The 20,895-nt window shown below is 43.4% G+C and overlaps 1 protein-coding gene across 5 annotated transcripts in view; it reads left to right on the top strand.

Moving 5' to 3' along the window:
* Positions 1 to 20,895, top strand: part of PRLR (prolactin receptor) — a 203,824-nt gene that overhangs the window by 74,294 nt on the left and 108,635 nt on the right. For 2 of the 5 annotated variants that reach the window (XM_081942882.1, XM_081942881.1), the window contains exon 1: positions 6,701 to 6,889. The exons of 2 other annotated variants lie outside the window; for them this stretch is intronic. The gene's annotated coding sequence lies outside the window, so the exon portion shown is untranslated. Of the gene's footprint in view, positions 1 to 6,700; positions 6,890 to 7,048; positions 7,064 to 20,895 lie in introns of those variants that run through there. One more of the 5 variants, XM_081942880.1, reaches the window with a different exon arrangement.

Below are 20,895 nucleotides of genomic sequence, written 5' to 3'. Positions count from 1 at the left end.
TGCCCAGAGTTGGAAACAAAAAACCATTCCCTCAAATGCAGAGATCATAAAAAAGGTGCTAGAATGCATGGAAATGGACAAAGTAACAATGGAACTAAGAGATAGTGCGGAAACAGAGTACTACAAGATATGGAATCGGTGGTATAACTGGCTTGAAAAGAGATGTAAAATCAATGCATAAGGAATACATAGTAAACACAATAAAAGGAGATGGCATATACTTAGAAAGCAATTGAGATGGAAATATTGTATGTACACGTATATATTGTAAAAATGAGAAAGTATGAAACAAAGAGGAATATGTATAAGACAACAGGTTGTAAAATGGAAAACCGAAATTAGAAAAAAGAAATACCGATAACCGAAAGCTGTAAAAGTGTTATTGTGATTTTAATGTTTGGAAAATGTCAAATAAAAACACTTTAAAAATATACAAATATTGGCCAATAAATTGAAAGAGGATATCCTACATACCAATACCATAGAAAGGACACTTAACAGAATGTACGCAAACGTAATTTCTTAGTATTCGTAATATATCATTTAGATTAAACAACCTGGAAGTATCCCTGAAGGCAATAAGGAAACCATTTGGACTCAGTCATTTTGACTAATCTAAGATGAATAGTATTCACTGATTAGTGTCATCAAAAATGTGATTGTGTGTTTGTAGGGAAAATAATGTTAATGTGAATGAAATCTATAATAAAACAGAAATAAAAATAATATAAATATCCCAAGCTCCAGTAGTTATTGGTGGCTGCATCATAAACAACACCTGTGTTCCTTGGCATCATTGCATATATCAGAATCAATCGGAATCACACCACATCATAGAATCATAGGGTTGGAAGGGACCTTAGAGTCTTCTAGTCCAATCCTCTGCTCTAGACATGAAACCCATCACATCAGAAGCAAAGCTGTTAGGTCAATATGATTCTGACTACCACAGTTAGATTTGCTTTCAGTTCAACAGCAACCTGAACAGCATCCTTGTCAGTGTGGGAGCCAATTCAGTTGGTTGATCTATAGTTTTCTGGCTGTGGCTATTAAGAATTAGCTTGAAGAGCCATCCTCACTTCTGACAGAGAAAGTGTGGGAACATTTAGCAATAGCACTTAGACTTATATACCGCTTCACAGTGCTTTACAGACCTTTCTAAGCGGTTTACAGAGTCAGCTTATTGCCCTATTTTACCCACCTCGGAAGGATGGAAGACTGAGTCCACCTTGAGCCTGCTGAGAATTTGAACTGCCAAATTGAGGCAGCCGGCAGGCAGCAGAAGTAGCCTGCAGTACCACACTCTAACCACTACACCATGGCTCATTTGCTTTTGAACTGTTATTATTCCTTGGGCTTCCCTGATAAGCCCAATTTGGTCATATCTGATTGTTAGCAGGAATACTGAAACATTAAGGTACGCTATGTTGGTAGATCTTATTTTCATTTTCCTTCATGAATATTAGTGTGATAGTTGATGGTTGGAGTTGACAATTGGAGTGTTATGTGCATTGTTGTATATAGAACATATCTTATTATTGGCTAGGAATCTGAATAATTTGCCATGCATGTTATATTGTATGATGCACCCAGGGGTGGGCTGCTACAGGTGAGCCCAGGTTCAGGAGAACCCATAGCTAACGTTGTGGCCGGTTCGGAGAACCTCCATCCCACCCCTGGCTGGCCCCTCCCACCCTACCCCTCCTAGGACTCTCCACACGGCCCATTTTGGATACAAGGGAAGTGCAGGGCCTGCACGGAGGCTCGGGGGGGGGGGCAGGAAACGGGTCTCCCAGAATAATAATAATAATAATAATAATAATAATAATAATAATAATAACTTTTATTTCTAGACCGCACCCTTTCCTAGGCAGGACTCGGGGCGGTGTACAGTCATGTTAAAACCATATACAAATACATAGACATGAACATAGACATAAACATAGACATAGACGTGGACGTAGACGGAGGAGGTAAAAAATATACTGTACAATTCTTAGTTAAAATACAAATATTAAAATTCCCTTAAAAATTCCCCAATAAAATGTTTGCCAGGAGGTGGAAGGCCAGAAACTGGCCTGTTTCTGGCCTCCAGAGCCGAGGGGAGGAAGCTTTCGCCCTCCCAAAGGCTCAAGAAAAGCCTCCGGAGCCTGCGGAAGGCAAAAACATCTGCCCCCCCTCGCCATGGTGCAGAAGGCTGATTAGGCCACGCCCACCATAGCCATGCCCACCCAGCAACAGGGCAGATAATCCATTGCTGAAATTTTTGAAGCCCACCCCAGATTGCACAATAAATATTAATCTAAAAACTATTAGAGCAGAAGCAAGATGAGTTTGACATGGATATTGAAGTCAACCTATACAGGAATGAAAGCAAGTAGATAGATGTGTGTATCTCTGTAGACTAAAGTTGGGAAATGAATGAATTAATTTTAAGATGTGAAAATACTGGTAGAAAGATAATGAGCAAGATGTAAACTGCTGGAAGGAAGGAATGTTGAAAGAAGTAAAAAATGACTATACTTACAGCATGCTTTTGTCAACTTTGAAATATGGAACTTGAGAGGAGTTTCATCAGGAGAGACAAAATAATTTCAACACAGTAAGAGTGAAGTGTACTACTTATACCCTGTGATGAAACAAGAAGATAAAAAGACAAGAATGAATAGGTACTGAATGAAGGTACTGATGAAGGCTCATATTTGAATAGAAACATGAGCAAACTAGTACATGTGTCATGGAGAAATGAGCTGCCAGCCTTAAAGAATTAAAGCAATTGGAGATCTGCAACAACGTTTATTATGCAAAAAAATCCTGTGTCAAGAGCCTTGGAACATTCTAGAAGCAAGATGATATAGAGGTTGGAGGATGTTATGAATAATATATGAATACAAAGCAATGGGGGAATAATTTGAATAAGATGCACAGAGGCCCTCAACTAAGATGATTAAAGGCCTGGACATAAAAGTATATGAAGAACGATTGCAGGAATTCTGTATGGCTAATCTAGAGAAAAGAAGGACTAGGGCTGACATGATAGGCAGTATTCCAGTATTTGAGGAGTTGCCACAAATAAGAGGGGTTCAACTTATTTTCTAAAGCACCAGAAGGCAAGACAAGTAGGCTCCAACCAGTGCTTTTATTCAGCAGGTTCTGACCAGTTCTGGAGAACCGGTAGCGGAAATTTTGAGTAGTTTGGAGAACCGGTAAATGCCACCTCTGACTGGCCCCGCCCGCATCTATTCTGTGCTTCCTGAGTCCCAGCTGATCAGGAGGGAATGGGGATTTTGCAGTAACCTTTCCCTGGAGTGGGGTGGGAATGGAGGCCCACCAAGCCATGCCCACCGAACCGGTAGTAAACATTTTTGAATCCCCCCACTGGCTCCAACCCTGGAAAACATTAAGAAGAGATTGGACAACCGTTTGTCTGAAATGGTATAGGATTTTCTGAGTAGTGGGACAGCAGGTTTCCTGAGCAGAGAGTTTCCTGAGCAGTGAGTTTCCTAAGCAGAGAGTTGAACTAGAAGACCTCCAAGGTCCCTTCCAAATCTGTTATTCTGTATCACTGGAAGTTTTTAAGAAAAGATTGGACAGACAGCTGTCTGAAATGGTATAGGGCAAACCTATGACACATATGGCTGCCCCAGCCCAGCTCTACTGTGCATGCATGCATGCATGCCTCCCACCGGCCAGCTGATCTTCAGGACTCTGCTGCACATGCATAGGGGGCGAGGTGCAGGGGACGCGGGCACATATGCCCAGGGGCTGCTCATATTGCATTTTGGGGCCACGCGTGCCCCCCCATACCCTGTTTTGGCTTCTAGGTTGGTGCAGGAGAGCGTGGGGATTGCATGCACATGCACAGGCCCGAGGCACACATGTGGGGGGTCACATGCGCATACTTTCGGCATGTGACGACAAAAAGGCTAGCCATCACTGGTATAAGGTGGTCTGCTTGAGCAGGGGGTTGGACTAGAAGACCTTCAAGGGTCCTTCTAGCTCTATTCTGATTGATTGATTGATTGATCGGAGATGATGGTACCTTAAAATCATCACTCCAAACCTCCGCTCCCCACAGTAAAATACCATTAATACAATACTGTACTTTCTGCACCGTTCTGCATTTGATTATATTTTATCATGGCAGTGGGTTGATATTTGGGAGGTTATGTTGGGAAGGGTTGTTTGTTTTGAATCCTTAAGCTACCCAGAGTCATGGGTGGCTATATAAATAATATAACTAAATAAACAAACTTCTTCATAATTTCTCCCAAGAAATGCCACATCTGGAGTTTGTTATCTACCATGACTAAGAACTATGAATCCCACAAGAAAAATACTTCATATTCATACAGGACATGTAATATTATTTACCCAGCACTGAGGTTACGGCAATCTAAAAGTATAGAAACAAAGACAACACATTGCCAAAATCTTAATATAAAAACACGTATCTTGTTTTCACAACTACAAGCTTTTTCTTCACAAGTGTCTAATTCTGGCATCTGATTCTTCCGACTTATGGAAGCAATACCTTGAGGTTGGTTTGGTCATTTATGAAGAGTAAATGAAATGAAAATCGAACTACAAAACAATTGAATGAAGGAACAATGAACAGATCATGAAGAACCAACAAGCCTGAGAAAGTTGTGTTTGGGCGGAGTCCATCAAGCCTTCAGAGAAAGCCCAATTTTTTTAAAAAAAAATCAAAAGGCAGTGCTGAGAAACATAACTTAAAGTTGGGTTAAAAGTATGAATGCGATGGCAAGTTTGATCGTGAAAATTCAGACCTGCTCCAAGCATGAAGGACTCTGGGTCTATCATAAGTAATCTGTTTAAAAAGCTATTTTACTCCGATGGAACAACTACAAGAGCATTTTAAAATCCTGCAACACATGTTTACATGAATTGGCTTTTAATAGTATTACAGAAACTCAGAACAATATTACTCGATGTGATTAAGATTTAATTTACTCTTTTTCATAGAAATGTCTTTCATCTTTTTCTCTCGTCAAATTTTTTTCACTTTTTAAGTTCTTGTATATTTCTCTGTTCATGCAATGTTTCTAAAAATAAAGATCAAAAAGCAATGAATGAAGTATTATGTATAGTAGAAGCAAAGATGGAAAGGCATGGAGAGAAACAGTGAATAATGGCTTTTCTTATCTTACATTAATGACTTTGCCTTACTGTTTCTTAGTTCTTTTCTATGCAGCATTGCTTAATCTTGAAAGGGAATATGTATCTGATGAAATAGACCATTTCAATGAAAACTTATGCAACTATATTGTTGTAGAAAATGACAGGCTTAGACATCTTGGGATGCAAGAAGTTTATTGGCAGCCAGGTTCAGAAAACTAGCCAAAGATTAGTATTGCAAGTTCTGAATAACCTTCATTATCGAAGCACACATTCTTATACATTCTCAAAAGTGGCACAACACAGAAACACTTAACTCATTTCTTATTGGTTACCTTAAGGAAAAAGCCTTATAAGTAGATAGGGTCTTACTTCTCCTTTTGTCTTGGGCCATAGGTACTGACTACATGTCTCTATGCGAACTTTAGCTGAAACTTGTGGTTTTGGGCTTTTGACATAAGGACATTTACTGAAATTTTTACTGGACTTCTGTGGTTGAAGGCTAATGACATTTTCCTGCCTTCTTACAAGCAAGCTTTTTATCTGTCCCTTTTGCCATGTCTTATTCTTATGTTTTAATTCACATTTTATCCCGCTTTAATATAGTTTTCTTTAAACTGCAACATCTTTTGCTCCCACAGACTGTTATGATTATCATTTTTAAAACATTTTATATTCTAATTTTTAAAAAACATGGTCAGTGTTTAAGTAACTTTTTCCACATTCAATTGTGTCTGATTCTTGGAGACTGTCTGGATAAGTCTCTGCAGTTTTCTTTTTAACGTTTTTCAGAAGTGATTTCCTAGGGCTGAGAAAAAGCGACTAGCCCAAGGCCACCCAGCTGGTCTGTGGTTAAGACAGGAGTAGAACTCATATTCTCCCATTTACTACCGTGATGCCTTAACCCCATTACACCATACTGGCTCCCAGGTCATAATAAAATGACTTCATTGCTAGTCAAACCAAGCTATCTATTTTGTCTTCTCAACTGATTCTTCAGCATTAAATCCAACAGCTACTTACTGAAAGATTTTCGTAGCACAATCCAGTAAAACAAAATTACAAAGTTAACTTTCAGACAAAACCTTAGTCTGATTGGTTAGTTATTGAAACATTGTAGACTCTTTTCTGCAATTTGCTTATGATTTATATTGTTGTATGGGTGCATGAAATGGAGACTTACAACTCAGATTATCTGTAGAAAAATGCAAAATAGGCCATAAATTACATTTTTCTGGTTCATTCTGACCAGAAATTTCCAGAGTTTCTCAGCTTGACAACTTAAAGAGGCATGGCCTTCAACTCGCAGAAATCTCCAGCTAGCAAAGCACGCTGTGGAATTCTGGGTGTTGAAGTTCAGACTATACTTCTTTGGTTGCTAAAGTGGAGAAATGCTGCATTACACAAGACGTTTTAGTCAGACTGGAAGTGTGTCCCCCAGCATCTGAGGAGACGGGTGTTCTCCCCTAACAACCATTTACCTCAGTGTACCAATAGGATTGTTGACTCAAAATCTCCCCAACCACCTCTGGATAGCAGCCAGGGGAGCTCTTAAGGCCTTGTGATAAGCACAGCTTCTCTTCAAGGCCAAAACTCAGCTGCTTCCACCACCCCTTTCCCATGACCGTTACTCAATTCAGTGGCTGACTCCTGCCAGCAGAACAACAGCCAGATTGGGCCAGGCCAGCTGCTGAGACCACATGTCACAGCAATAAAAACCATGTCCAGTGATAGCTGTAAAGCTGTTACGGTAGGCTAGGTTGAGTTTCACAGCAGTGGCTGTTTATTTGCCGGGTTGGTGTTGTATTGCTGCTAGCGAACCTCCTCCTGCTCCGCTGCTGTTGCTCCCCCTTCTCTTCCTTTTTGAATCTCTTGGAAATGGGGTTGGGGACAGAACATGCCTCAGAAGCAGAACTCGGGACTGGTGGGAAATGTACTTCTGAATGTACTTTGTGGTAGGTTGCACACACGTATTTTGGGAGAGGTGCTCTCAAAATTCCAAATATGTTTACTGATCAAAAATGATTAATAAGCTGCAGACTTCTTCCCCCACCCCACAAATAGCTCAGCTCAGAAAGGACTAGGTATATATTGGCATGTTTCCTGTTGACTAATTATTTTATTTTATTTATTTTGTCAAGCATGTATAAGATAACAGATATAAGTATAAACATGATTATGAATACAGGAAATGGATACGAATAAGTGGGGACAGTAGGACAGGGACAGTAGGCACATTGGTGCGCTTATGCACACCCCTTACAGACCTCTTAGGAATGGGGTGAGATCAAAAGTAGACAGTCTAAGGCAATGGGTCTCAACTTTCCTAACGCCGCGACTCTTTAATCCAGTTCCTCATGTTGTGGTGACCCCCCAACCATAACATTATTTTATGTTTTCAGTATTTTTTTGAAAATATGTGTTTTCCGATGGTCTTAGGCGACCCCTGTGAAAGGGTCGTTTGACCCCCAAAATGGTCCCGACCCACAGGTTGAGAACCACTGTTCTAAGGTTAAAGTTTTAGGGGTTTGGGGATGAAACCACCGAGTCAAGTAGTGCATTCCAGGCATTGACCACTCTGTTGCTGAAGTCTGTATCTTCAGTTTGTATCTATTGTGAGCTTGTGTATTGTTGCGGTTGAAGCTGAAGTAGTCATTGACAGGTAGGACATTGTAGCAGATAATTTTGCGTACTATGCTCAAGTCAGACCGAAGGCGGCGTAGTTCTAAGTTGTCTAAGGCCAAAATTTCAAGCCTGGTGGTATAATTATAATAAGTATAAGTATATTAGCTAGTCATGGGTCTGGGCTGCAAAAATTTGGGCAGCCAGAAGATGGCAACCAAGAGTACCTCATCACATGACATATCTTGATGATCAGGATGTTTTCTTGCTCCAAAGGAATACTTTTCTTACGCTTCTTCTCTGCATTCCGAAGAGAAGCAGAGATATGTGGAAATTTTGGGCTCCCTCGATCATAAGCCAACAAAATTAAATGTGGTGTTTAATGACTCAATTGGCTCATTGTTGTACCTTGAAGCAAAAATGTATGACTAATTCTACTCTAAAACACATTATTTGTTTTCATTTAATTGGATTAGTAAAACCCACCACAGTAGGCATCATTTTTTTAAAAAAAATCTTGTCTTTTGATTTAATTAGCATTAGTTATAAGAAGAAGCTAATCAGGATGTTGGCTTATGCATAGAAAGTAGACCGGGCACCACGGACATTGAAATTTACAAATGGGGGAATATGTTGCAAGATTAGGGGTACTGCATCAATATTTGGTCAGGACAACAGGATTATTTTTCTCCTTGGAGGAATAGTGTGTACACACTGTTTGCAAGCAGATATAACTGCCGTTTGGATTTGCTGGAAAAATCCATCACAAACAACATTATCTCTCCTTTGTTTTAGCCCAAACATCTACCACACATGATTCATCAAGCCCCAAACTATTAAGTATGGGGGCTTTATCTTGGGCTGTTTTTCCCTACTACTTTCTTTCTGTCTCTTCCCCCTGCATTATAATGAGGTTTGGAGGAGTTTTGCTTCCTTTTAATTAACCAGAACAATGATAGTAACAGTGACAATTATTAGCAGTTGCTATAAAATCACTGTCAGCAATTAGCAGCATCTGGCCAACATTGTCTGGCTTTGGAAGAGGGTCAGAGATAACTAGTATATGGGTAGAAGACACCTAGAAATCACATGCCTGCAAATTAGGCTGGGATGGTTTGGGGAAAAAATCCAGGGGAAGACAATAGAAGCTGCTTCCATTCTGTTGCCAAGGGAATTGATTTGTTGTATTCCAAGCTTAATTCAGTTTCTTTACAATTAAGATTGTTTGTCACCACCTCTGCTGCCAATTATTCCTTTTTTATGCTTAGCAGGGAAATGTGGAAGGGATAGATTTTCCCAGGAAATATATTGTCATGACCTGATGAAATGCAAAGTGTTATGGAGTACCTTTAGAATAACAAGAAAATAACTTTAGAATAACAGACTTGGAAGGGAACTTGGAGGTCTTCTAGTCCAACCCCCTGCTTAAGCAGGAAAACCCTATACCATTTCAGACAGATGGTTGTCCAATCTCTTCCTTGCTTCTGAATCTCTCATTCAGCTCATTGAAACTCCTGGACCTTCCTCTTCCACATGCAATCTTCCTGCTACATCATCAGAGAAAGAAGATCTACTGAATGTGGTCAGTAGGTGGTCTTTGACCACGATTGGGACCAGAATTTTCATTGCTAAGCAAAGCAGTTGTTGACTGAGTCACACCTGATTTTTTTAATGAACTTCTTGGTCATTAGTTGTTAAGCAAATCATTGCAGTTGTTCAGTGCATCATGCGGTCATTAAGTAAATCTGGTTTCCCCCATTGACTTTTCTTGTTAGAAGCGGGCTGGGAAAGTCTCAAAAAGTGATCGTGTGACCTTGGGACATCACAACTGTCACAAATACATGCAGTTACCAAACACTTGTATTTTGATCATGTGTCCATGGGGATGCTGCTATGCCTGTAAGTGGAAGGACCAGTTGTAAGTGGAGGACCATCTGTAACACACTGAAGCTTGGCTCGATAAAGCTACTGGATTTTTTTTTTTTTGATGAGTAATTGCTGTTTAAGAGTTACCATTGCAGCACTCCTCCATCCTCCACACGAATTCTAGGTGGGAAAGCAAAGACGGGAACTAGATTTAAACTGTAGTGAGTCAAAAACAGTAACTTTGAGAGGGGTCTTGGCGTCCTAGTGGATGTTCACTTAAACAGGAGTCAGCAGTGTGGGCCAGCAGCCAGAAAAGCTAATAAAATCCTTGGTTGTATAAACAGAGGCAGTAGAATCAAAATCACATGAAGTATTAGTACCGCTTTATAAAACTCATTTGGATGAGGGAATAAATGGGGAACTCATCAAATTTGCAGATGATACCAAGCTGGCAGGAATACCCAACACTCCAGAAGATAGGCTTAAGATACAGAAGGATCTTGACAAACTTGAACATTGGGCACTATCTAATAAAATGAAATTCAATGTTGAAAAGAGTAAGGTTCTACATTCAGTCAAGAAAAACGAAATGCACAGGTACAGTATAGGTGGTACCTTGCTCAATAGTAGTAACTCTGAGAGGGATCTTGGAGTTCTAGTGGACAACCATTTAAATATGAGCCAGCAGTGTACAGCAGCTGCCAAAAAAGCCAACACAGTTCTAGGCTGCATAAACAGAGGGATAGAATCAAGATCACGTGAAGTGTTAAAACCACTTTACAATGCCTTGGTAAGGCCACACTTGGAATACTTTAACTTTAACTTTATTTAAATTTATAAACCGCTCCCTCTCCCCAAAGGGACTCGGGGCGGTGTACAGTCAGGGTAAAAAACACCATACATACATATAGATAGAGGAGGCAATATACAAACTGTACAGTAAAATACAATTAAGAACAACGTTAAAATCAACCCCTAAAATCTACCCCAAAATTTAAAATAATTAAAATTAAAAATAACTGCCAGGAGGATAAAAATAAAACTATAGATGGGCTAGGCCAGCTAATTGGAACAGGTGGGTCTTGAGTTTCTTACGGAAGGAGCGGAGGTCAGTAGTGGTTCTAATGTCGGGGCGGAGGTCATTCCAGAGGGTTGGGCCCATCACAGAGAAGGCCCTACTCCTGGGCGCCGCCCGTTGGCATTGCTTGGTGGACGGCACCCGGAGGAGTCCCTCCCTGTGAGAGCGAATTGGTCGCAGGGATGTATGGGGTAGGACACTGCATTCAGTTTTGGTCACCACGATGTAGAAAAGATGTGGAGACCCTAGAAAGAGTGCAGAGAAGAGCAACAAAGATGATTAGGGGACTGGAGATTAAAACATATGAAGAACGGTTGTAGGAACTGGGTATGTTTAGCTTAAGAGAAAGAAGGACTAGGGGAGACATGATAGCATTGTTCCAATATCTCAGGGGTTGCCACAAAGAAGAGGGAGTCAAACTATTCTCCAAGGCACCTGAGGGTAGAACAAGAAGCAATGGGTGGAAACTAATCAAGGAGAGAACCAACTTAGAACTGAGGAGAAACTTCCTGACAGTGAGAACAATTAATCAGTGGAACAGCTTGCCTCCAGAAGTTGTGAATGCCCCAACACTGGAAGTCTTTAAGAAGATGTTGGATAGCTATTTGTCTGAAACGGTATAGAGTTTCCTGCCTAGGCAGGGGGTTGGACTAGAAGGCCTCCAAGGTCTCTTCCAACTCTGCTATTGTATTGTATTGTATTGTAAAACTTAGTAAGATGAGACATCTGGAATACTGCATCCAGTTTTGGTCACCAGATTCCAAAACAGATATTGAGATTTTGGAAGAAGTGCCAAGAAGAGCAACGAAGGCAAGACAAGAAACAATGGCTGGAAACTAATCAAGGAGAGAAGCATCCTGGAATTGAGAAGAAACTTCCTAACAGGGAGGACAAGTAACCAGTGAGACAGCTTTGCCTCCAGAGGTGTGGGTGCTTCATCCCTGGAGATTTTTAAGAAGAGAGGATCTCCTGCTTAAACTGGCAGCAGGACTAAAAGACCTCCAAGGTTCCTTCCAGCTCTATTCTGATTCTGATCCTGATTCTGATCAGCAGCCAAATAGAAGTAGTGGCTGTGAAGGAGGTGTGTTCATTCACAAGTCTGCATGCTGTAACCTCAAGTGCTCAAATCATCCAACATCACAATTTCCTTCTTCTCAAAGGAGTTTCTTAAGTTTCCTTGACCCATAAGGGTCCAAGTATCTTTTCCCTTGTCCTGGGAAGCCAGGGTTTGTAAGATTTGCTCAGATGGCTCTGATTGTTGGCAAGAGCCTTGAACTCCATCTGTAGTCCCCCTTGATCTAAGCCTAACCCTTCTGGAGGTCATAGATTTCCATTTGTCTTACTACTTCCGTAGTCTGGCATTCTCTCCTTAGAGCACATTCCAGCCGTTCAAAGTGATTCCTAAAGTGACTGAACTACAACTGAACAAAGTAACAGAGTTGGAAGGATCTTGGAGAAAATCCAGTCCGACCTCCTGCTCAAGCAGGAGATTGTGACTGTCCAGTATCTTCTTAAAAGCCTCCAGTGATGGAGCACCCGCAACTTATGAAAGCAACCTGTTCCACTGGTTAATTGTTCTCCCTGTTAGGAAATTTCTCCTTAGTTCAAGGTTGATTCTCTCCTTGATTAATTTCCATCCATTGTTTCTTGTCTTGTCTTTTAGTGCTTTGGAAAATAGGTTGACACCCTCTTCTTCGTGGCAGCACCTCAAATATTGGAACATTGCTATCATGTCACTCCTTCTTTTTACTAGACTAGACATATCCAATTCCTGCAACTGGTCTTCGTATGTTTTATCCTCCAGCTCCCTAAGGTGCTGCTACCCAGTACGATCTCTCCAGCCTATGCTCACTTCTTTCATTTTCCCATTTTCATTTTTCCTAAGCATTTTACTGTTTTTTTAAATGCATTGTTTCAGCTTGTAATGAGCCTTGTGAACCCTGATGAATCTTCTAGGTCTAGGACATTTCCCACTTGCCCTTTGTGTCATCTGCAAATTTCATAACCATATTTTGTAATAATTCAACCAACTGGTTTATGAATATGTTCAACAGCCTGGAAGCTAGAATGGAGCCCAAATATGTGGGCGTACATTTATCGGTTGTGATTTTCTTCTATCAACTCTATTGGTAGCACAGACTAGTCCATGTTTTGCTACTTTGCTACTTCCTGCACTAGGATCTCATGGCAGACTTTGTCAAATGCTTTGCTGAAATCAAAGTACACTATGTTCATCGCATTCCTTGAGCCAATGAAACTAATCACTGTATCAAAAAAGGAGGTCAAGTTAGTTTGGCATGACATGTCCTTGAGAAAGCCATGCTGGTTCCTGCCAGACAACACATTCTTTTCTCAATGCTCACAAAATGATTGCTTAACTCTTTGTTCCAGAATTATGCAAGGTATCAACATCGAACTATTAACCCAGTCCTCTTTTTTTAAAAAAAAAAAGTAGAAGCAACATACTTCTGGCATCCTGTCTCCACAAATTCATACCTTTATGGAGTAAATGGAGAACTACCACGCAAGGCAACTTGCCCATCTGGTTTGGCTGAGCTTTTCCTCACACTTGCACAGGAGAAATGATGCAGTCCATCATATGTGTTGATGCCTGAATGGTTGTCATTCCTGATAAAACAGAAATAAAATACCACAGACTGATTGCCCATGTGTGTGAGAGAGAGAGGGAGAGAGGGAGGGAGAGGGAGAGAGGGAAGGGGAGGGAGGGCGAGAGAGAGAGAAAGAGAGATGTCTGGGGAACAGAGAAGCTTTTGAATCTGAAGGTCCATTTTTTTTAAAATTGAATTGAATTGAACTTTATTTGGCCAAGTGTGATTCAACACACAGGGAATTTGTCTCTGGTACAGAAGCACTCAGTTTACATGCAAAGCTTCATCCTCATCATTGATCTGCAAGAAATATCATTTGCCTCTGCAAGCAAAAACTGATAGGACCATAAAATAGAGAAAGCCATAGAAAATTAAGAAGCTAAATTGCTCTAGCACCTGCCACACAACACCCCAGACTTAATCATTTTTTATAAGAATGACCAAAAACACTCTGGATTGTGGATGTGGCAGTGCCTGGAGACAGTAGAAGAGAAGAGACAGAAATAGAGAAGATAACAAAATATGAAGACTTTACAAATAGAAATAAAATGACTGTGGCAAGAGCAAGCAAAGGTAATGCCAACAGTAATAGGAGCTTTGTAATGCAATCTCAAAACACTTGGAGCACCATTTGAACGCCGTCAGCATTGACAAGTTCACCATCAGTCAGTTACAAAAGGCAGCTTTATTTGGAACAGCTTTCATCCTGCAACAATAGCTGTAATACCATAAATTATCCAGATCTGCCTATCCCAGGCCCTTGGAAAAGATTCAGTAGGTAGACAAAAATGCCAAATCCAGTCTGAACATCTGGCTGACCATGCGACAAACCATAAGAATAATATCAATAAAACAGGAGAGTAAAGAAGATAAATAAGGATAAATAATAATACTGTAATCGCACTACATGGATAATTTTACATAGACATTAGACAGCACTGTAAGGATTAGGTGTTCAGCTAGAGTGATGGTATGAGGGAAGAAACTGTCCCTGTGTGTAGTTGTTGTGTCTGATCTGCTTCTAACCATATCTTGTTTTCATCCACCATATTGTTCTGATGGCAGTGTTGGTATCAAACGTGATCCCAATAAGTGTTAAGAGTTCTTCTTAACTTTCCATCCCCCCTGCCAAAAACACATTACAGGAATGGAGATGAAGGTACAACTGAAGGAAGAATGCACGGGGCTTTAGATCCTCTGATTTGAATGGATAGCAAGAGAGACCTCTTCAAAACAATTGTGTGCAGCAGCTGCCAAAAAAGCCAACACAGTCCTAGGCTGCATCAACAGAGGGATAGAATCAAGACCACGTGAAGTGTTAATACCACTTTATAATGCCTTGGTAAGGCCACACTTGGAATACTGCATTCAGTTCTGGTCGCCACGATGTAAAAAAGATGTGGAGACTCTAGAAAGAGTGCAGAGAAGAGCAACAAAGATGATTAGGGGACTGGAGACTAAAACATGAGGAACGGTTGCAGGAACTGGGTATGTCTAGTTTAATGAAAAGAAGGACTAGGAGTGACATGATAGCAGTGTTCCAATATCTCAGGGGTTGCCACAAAGAAGAGGGAGTCAAGCTATTCTCCAAAGCACCTGAGGGTAAAACAAGAAGCAATGGGTGGAAACTAATCAAGGAGAGAAGCAACTTAGAACTAAGGAGAAATTTCCTGATAGTTAGAACAATCAATCAGTGGAACAACTTGCCTCCAGAAGTTGTGAATGCCCCAACACTGGAAGTCTTTAAGAAGATGTGGGATAGCCATTTGTCTGGGATTGGTATAGGGTTTCCTGCCTAGACAGGGGGTTGGACTAGAAGACCTCCAAGGTCCCTTCCAACTCTACTATTGTATTGTATTATAATTGTTATTATCAGATGCGACAATGTTACTGAACCATTTGGGTATATGTTGATTAAAAAACATGATGGCCACAGGTGGCACGCAGAGCCCTCTCTGCAGGTACGTGAGCCATCATGGAGTCTCCTGCCGGCCAGCTGATTTTTGGGTCTCTGCCGCGCATGGGTGGGGGGGTGGGGCTCATGTGGAAAACACGTGTGAATGCGTGGGGGGCGTCATGCATGGATGTGGGGGATGCGCCCCCCCATGCCCGTTTTTGCTCCCAGGAGGCTGCAGGTAGGCCTGCGAGGCCCAAAGCGGTGGGGGGGAGTCACATGCACATGCGGGCTGATATGTATGTGTGTGTCGCATGTACATTGCATTATGGGTGCGGACACGCACACATGGGTGCTGTCACGCCCGCACGTACTTTCAGTATGCGATGACAAAAGTTAGCCGTCACTGGGTTATGGGAAGCATATGGAAATAAGAGCTAGAATAGCACTGTATAAATAGTCCTTGACTTACAACCACAATTAGAGCCAGAATTTCCATTGCTAAGCAAGGCCGTTGTTAAAACGAGTCACACACATTTTTGCCATGGTTGTTTAATGAATCATTGCAGCTGTTAAGTGAATCATGCAGTCGTTAATTGAACCCAACTTTCCCCATCATCTTTGCTTGTTAGAAGCCATCTGGGAGGGTTGCATACGATAATCACACAACCCTGGGATGCTACAATCATAAAAATCAGGCTGGTTGCCAAGAGCCTGAATTCTCATTATGTGACCATAGGGATGTTGCAATGGTCATAAAGGTGAGGACTGGTTGTAAGTCACTTTTTCCAGTGCTGTTGCTAAATGCATGGGTCTAAGTTTAAGACAATTGTTTAGTAGCTTATAACAGGTGGCTCAGTGGCTAAGATGCTGAGCTTGTTGATCAGAAAGGTTGGCAGTTCGGCGGTTTGAATCCCTAGCATCACGTAACGGAGTGAGCTCCCGTTACTTCTCCCAGTTTCCGCCAACCTAGCAGTTTGAAAGCATGTAAAAATGCAAGTAGAAAAACAGGAGCCACCTTTGGTGGGAAGGTAACAGTGTTCCATGCGCCTTCAGCATTCAGTCATGCCAGCCATATGACCATGGAGATGTCTTCAGACAGCGCTGGCTCTTCGGCTTGGAAACGGCTGAGCACCACCCCTTGGAGTCAGGAACGACTAGCATATATGTGCAAGGGGAGCCTTTACCTTTACCTTTATATTAGCTAATATTTGGATACTCAGAGCAGTATCTTGAGCTATCAGATATGAGCTGCAAACATCCAGCAGACGACAGCAAAGTATTAGTTGCCATCTGAATTTATGCAACCCAGATCTGGTAGCCGTAGAAACTGAAATGTCATAGTAAATAAATGTAAACAGGCAGCTTCAACACTTAGCACTGGGCCTGTTAGATCTGGGTAACGAGAGACAGACTGCGGACACGAAGTGACTTAATAGCTCTTTATTAGTGATAGTAGTGATCCAGCTTACTCTGTGGTCGGAGGGTTCCCCTTTTATAGGGATGAGGCACGCCCATTGACCAATCAGAGGAATACCTGTTTCCCGCTGTAGGAGCGGACCTGAGGGAAGACTTATCCCGATATATGCTAATATCTAACACCCCTCCCCTCCTAGATGGGACGTTGCGGTAGGTGACATAGTCCTTTAGGTAGGTGGGTGTTTGTCTTGCTCGGGAGGAACGTCGGAGTTCAGGTTGTGTTGAAGTACTTGCAGGATTGGTTTCCTGTTGGTTTGAAGTAGTTGCAGGATCGGGTGCTTTTTCTGTTTCTGGAGGTCTTGCGTTTTCGATGCTCTTTTCCCTGGTATCTTGTTCGGCTGCGATGACGGGGGTTTGCTCAGCGGCTGTGATGACGGGGGGTTGCTCCGCTGCGTGCGTGATGTCCTGTCCCCCGCTTAGCTCGCCGGTGTCGTCGTTTCCTGGGATGAAGTTTCCCTGCGGTTGTCTTTCTGTGGACAGGAAACTTTCGCCCTCATCCCTTAAGTTGGAGTGTGCTAGGCGACCTCGAAGCTGATCGATGTGCCTTCTCCAATTCCGCCCATCTTCAAGCTCTAACAAATACGATCGAGGGCCCATGATGCCAATGACCCTTGCCGGTATCCACAATGTCCCCCCTGTGTAATTTTGAGCATAAACAGTGTCTCCTTCTCTAAAAGATCTGACCTTACTTGTAGAGTCTGGGGGAGCCGAGGTAGAATAATTCGGGTGGAGCCTGTCCAGGTGAGATCGTAGGCGGCGACCCATTAGTAGTTCAGCGGGGCTTCTACCCGTCGTTGCGCTCGGGGTAATGTGTTGAATGAGGAGGTAATGGTCAATGCGTGTTTGCCAATCCCCCGGGCCCATCCTGGCGAGGGCCTCTTTCGCGAACCGCACCATTCTTTCTGCCTGACCATTGGACGCTGGATGGAATGGCGCGATGAGGGCGTGTCTGATTCCCAACCCTGCTAAAAATGTTTCGAACTGCATGGCCGTGAATTGGGGCCCGTTGTCCGATACTAACAGATCTGGTAGACCATGGGTGGCGAAAAGCCGCCTAAGAACCTTTATAACTGCCTCTGCCGTGGTTGATGTCATTAGGACTACATCCAACCATTTAGAATAAGCATCTACAACTATGAGGAAGGTTTGACCCTGGAATGGCCCTGCAAAATCAATATGAATGCGTGACCAGGGTGCCTTGGGTTTCTCCCATTCTGTGGCGGGCGCTTCCGGGGGTGCTGGTCTCGACTCCTGGCATGGATCGCAAGTGGCCACCCACTCCTCTATTTCTTTGTCCATATTGGGCCACCACACATAACTTCTCGCTAACGCTTTCATTCTCACGATCCCCGGATGCCCCATATGTAAAGCATTCAATACCTTTTTTCGTAGCGCAAAAGGAATAACAATTCGATCCCCCCACAACAAACATCCCTGTAACACGGAGAGTTCGTCCCGTTTAGACCAAAACATTTTGAATTCCGGGCCCACATTTCCCTTTGGCCACCCCCTCCATACCCAAGTTTGCACTTGTTTTATTAAATTGTCCTTCGAGGAGAACCTTGCAACGTCGTAAGAAGAAACCGGTCCCGAATCCAAACAGTCAATGAGCAATACCGGTACTTCTGGAGTGGGGTCTGGCAAAATGTCTGGTAATGGGCAACGGCTTAGCGCATCTGCGTGCCCTAGAGTGGAGCCCGGTCGATGAATTAACTTGTAAGAGTACGCAGCCAGGAAAACAGTCCACCTGGTCATACGTGGAGAAAGGGAGACCGGAGTGGGGCGATTCCCCGCCAAAAGTCCTAACAGCGGTTTGTGATCAGTAATGAGTTCAAAATCGCGGCCGTAGAGGTATTCATGGAAACGTTTCACACCTGCAACGGCAGCCAATGCTTCTCTGTCCATTTGGCTGTAGTTCCTTTCGGCCGATGAAAGAGTTCTGGAGTAGAAAGCAATGGGTGCTTCTTTCCCGTCGGGCATCCTGTGGCTGAGGACTGCTCCAACCCCGAACGGCGATGCGTCGCAGGTCAATACCAGCGGGAGGGTCTGACTGTATTGTACAAGTAGTGAGTCAGTGGTGAGCAGGCGCTTTACCCCGGCGAATGCTGCAGCTTCTGCTCGTCCCCATCTCCATGGTGCGTTCCTCTGGAGTAGACGGTGTAGTGGCTCAGCAACGGTCGCCTTCTGTCTCAGAAAAACGCTGTAGAAATTAAGTAATCCGAGGAAGGCCTGCAACTCGGTTTGATTTCGTGGTGTGGGGGCGTCCTGGATCGCCTTAATTTTCTTTTCAGTGGGGTGAATTCCCTGACCATCAATTCTATAACCCAGGAATTCTACGCTAGGCACGTTAATTTGGCATTTTTCTTTTTTCAGGCGGAGACCCTTCTCTCTGATTCTGGCCAAAACCGATCTGACTCTTTTGTTTAGTTGCTCCTCGTTTGCAGCGGACACCAAGATATCGTCAAAATATGGGACGACTCCCGGTATCCCTTGCAACAGTCGTTCCATGACGCTCTGGAACAATCCTGGAGCAATACTTACGCCGAATTGTAGCCGGTTGCATTTAAACGCTCCTCTGTGCGTCACTATAGTCTGGGCCTCCGCTGTGGCGCTATCTACTGGCAGTTGCTGGTAAGCTTGTGCCATATCTAATTTAGCGAAAACTTTTCCTGGCCCCAATGAGTGCAATAGGTGCTGTACTACGGGCACCGGATATGCGCTCTGTTGTAGCGCGACATTAATTGTGCATTTATAGTCTGCGCACAAGCGGACTGATCCGTCTGGCTTGACTGGGGTCACGATGGGCGTTTCCCAGCGCGCGTGATCTACCGGCTCAAGGATTCCTTGCTCCACTAACTTATCTATCTCTTTGTCTATTTTAGGGCGGAGTGCAAAAGGCACTCGTCTTGGTTTAAGTCGGATTGGCGCCACTTTAGGGTCTAAATTGAATGATATTGGTTTACCCACATACTTACCAAGACCGGGGCTGAACACATCCTCGAATTCCTTAAAAATCTGTTCAGCGCTGCTGTTTCTTACGGCGTTGATCCCGGTGACTTCTAACCCCAGGGCTTCAAACCAATCAAGCCCCAGAAGGTTCTGCAATGGCGCGCTGGCGATGGTCACGGGCAGCTGGGCTTCGATGTCCTTGAAACGGATGTGGAATGTGCCTTGGCCCACGATGGGGACTTGGTTCCCCTGGTAGTCTCGTAGCAGGACGTCTGGGGCGTGTAGTTGGCTCTTTCTGAGGCTAGGGATAGCCTGCTTCATGGATGCCCATGAAATGATCGTCAGGGTTGATCCTGTGTCAACTTCTAGCTCGCAGGGTGAGCCCTCCAAGAGGACTGTGACTCTCAGCCTTTTTGGCCGCTTAGGGCGGACCTGATGTATTGTGGTGAGATACGTTCGCAACTCCTCTCTCTGGGTCAACTCTATCTCACCGTCAACATCCTGAAAATACTCTCGTTGAGCGTCTTGATAGAACGCTCTTTCAGCTCTTTGTGTGTATTCTCTCTGGGGATACGCTCGCTCACTTTCTTGTGAGTAATCTCTCTGGGAATACGCTCGTTCAGCTCTTTGGAAATTTTCTCTCTGGGTAAACACTTGTGGATTTCTCTCTGGGCGCCCTTTTTGGTTCCGCCAAGCCCCTGGGTTGGGCTTCTGTTGGCGGTACATGGGTGGCTGCCGTGAGGCAGGGACTCCGCTCCGGCACACTCGTGCGATGTGCCCAAGTTTGTTGCAGTGCGAACAAACAACGTTCCTGAACCTGCAAGTAGACCTGGGGTGATTCCCTCCGCAGCTTGCGCAGGGCGGCAAACGGGATCCGGGTCTCCCCCCAGGCCTCAAGTGACTGCTCTGCATTAGGTGACTGTCCTCGAACTCGGGATCCTCGTAGTCGGGGCTTGTGTCCTCATAGTGAACTCTGGTTTGTCTCGGTGCTGGCTGGTATGCGCTGGCCCCTCGTTGTATGGTCACCGCTGATTTCTCCGCTGATTCTGACGCTCTTGCTTCGTTTAACGCTGCCTGTAGGGTTAAATTCGGGTTTGCCAACATCTTCTTTTGCAACGAAATGTCTCTTACCCCACAGATGAGCCGCTCTAAGATGTGCTCTTCCAAATCTCTGTATTCGCAGTGAGCTGCTGCTTTTCGTAGGGCTGCAACATATTGATTGATTGATTCTCCCGCCTTCTGAGTCCTCATGTTGAATT

The sequence above is a fragment of the Natrix helvetica genome, assembly GCF_964273705.1.
Source record: "Natrix helvetica genome assembly, chromosome: 2".
In the NCBI taxonomy this organism is placed as follows: domain Eukaryota; kingdom Metazoa; phylum Chordata; class Lepidosauria; order Squamata; family Natricidae; genus Natrix; species Natrix helvetica.
This window is presented reverse-complemented; position numbering and strand designations above follow the sequence as displayed.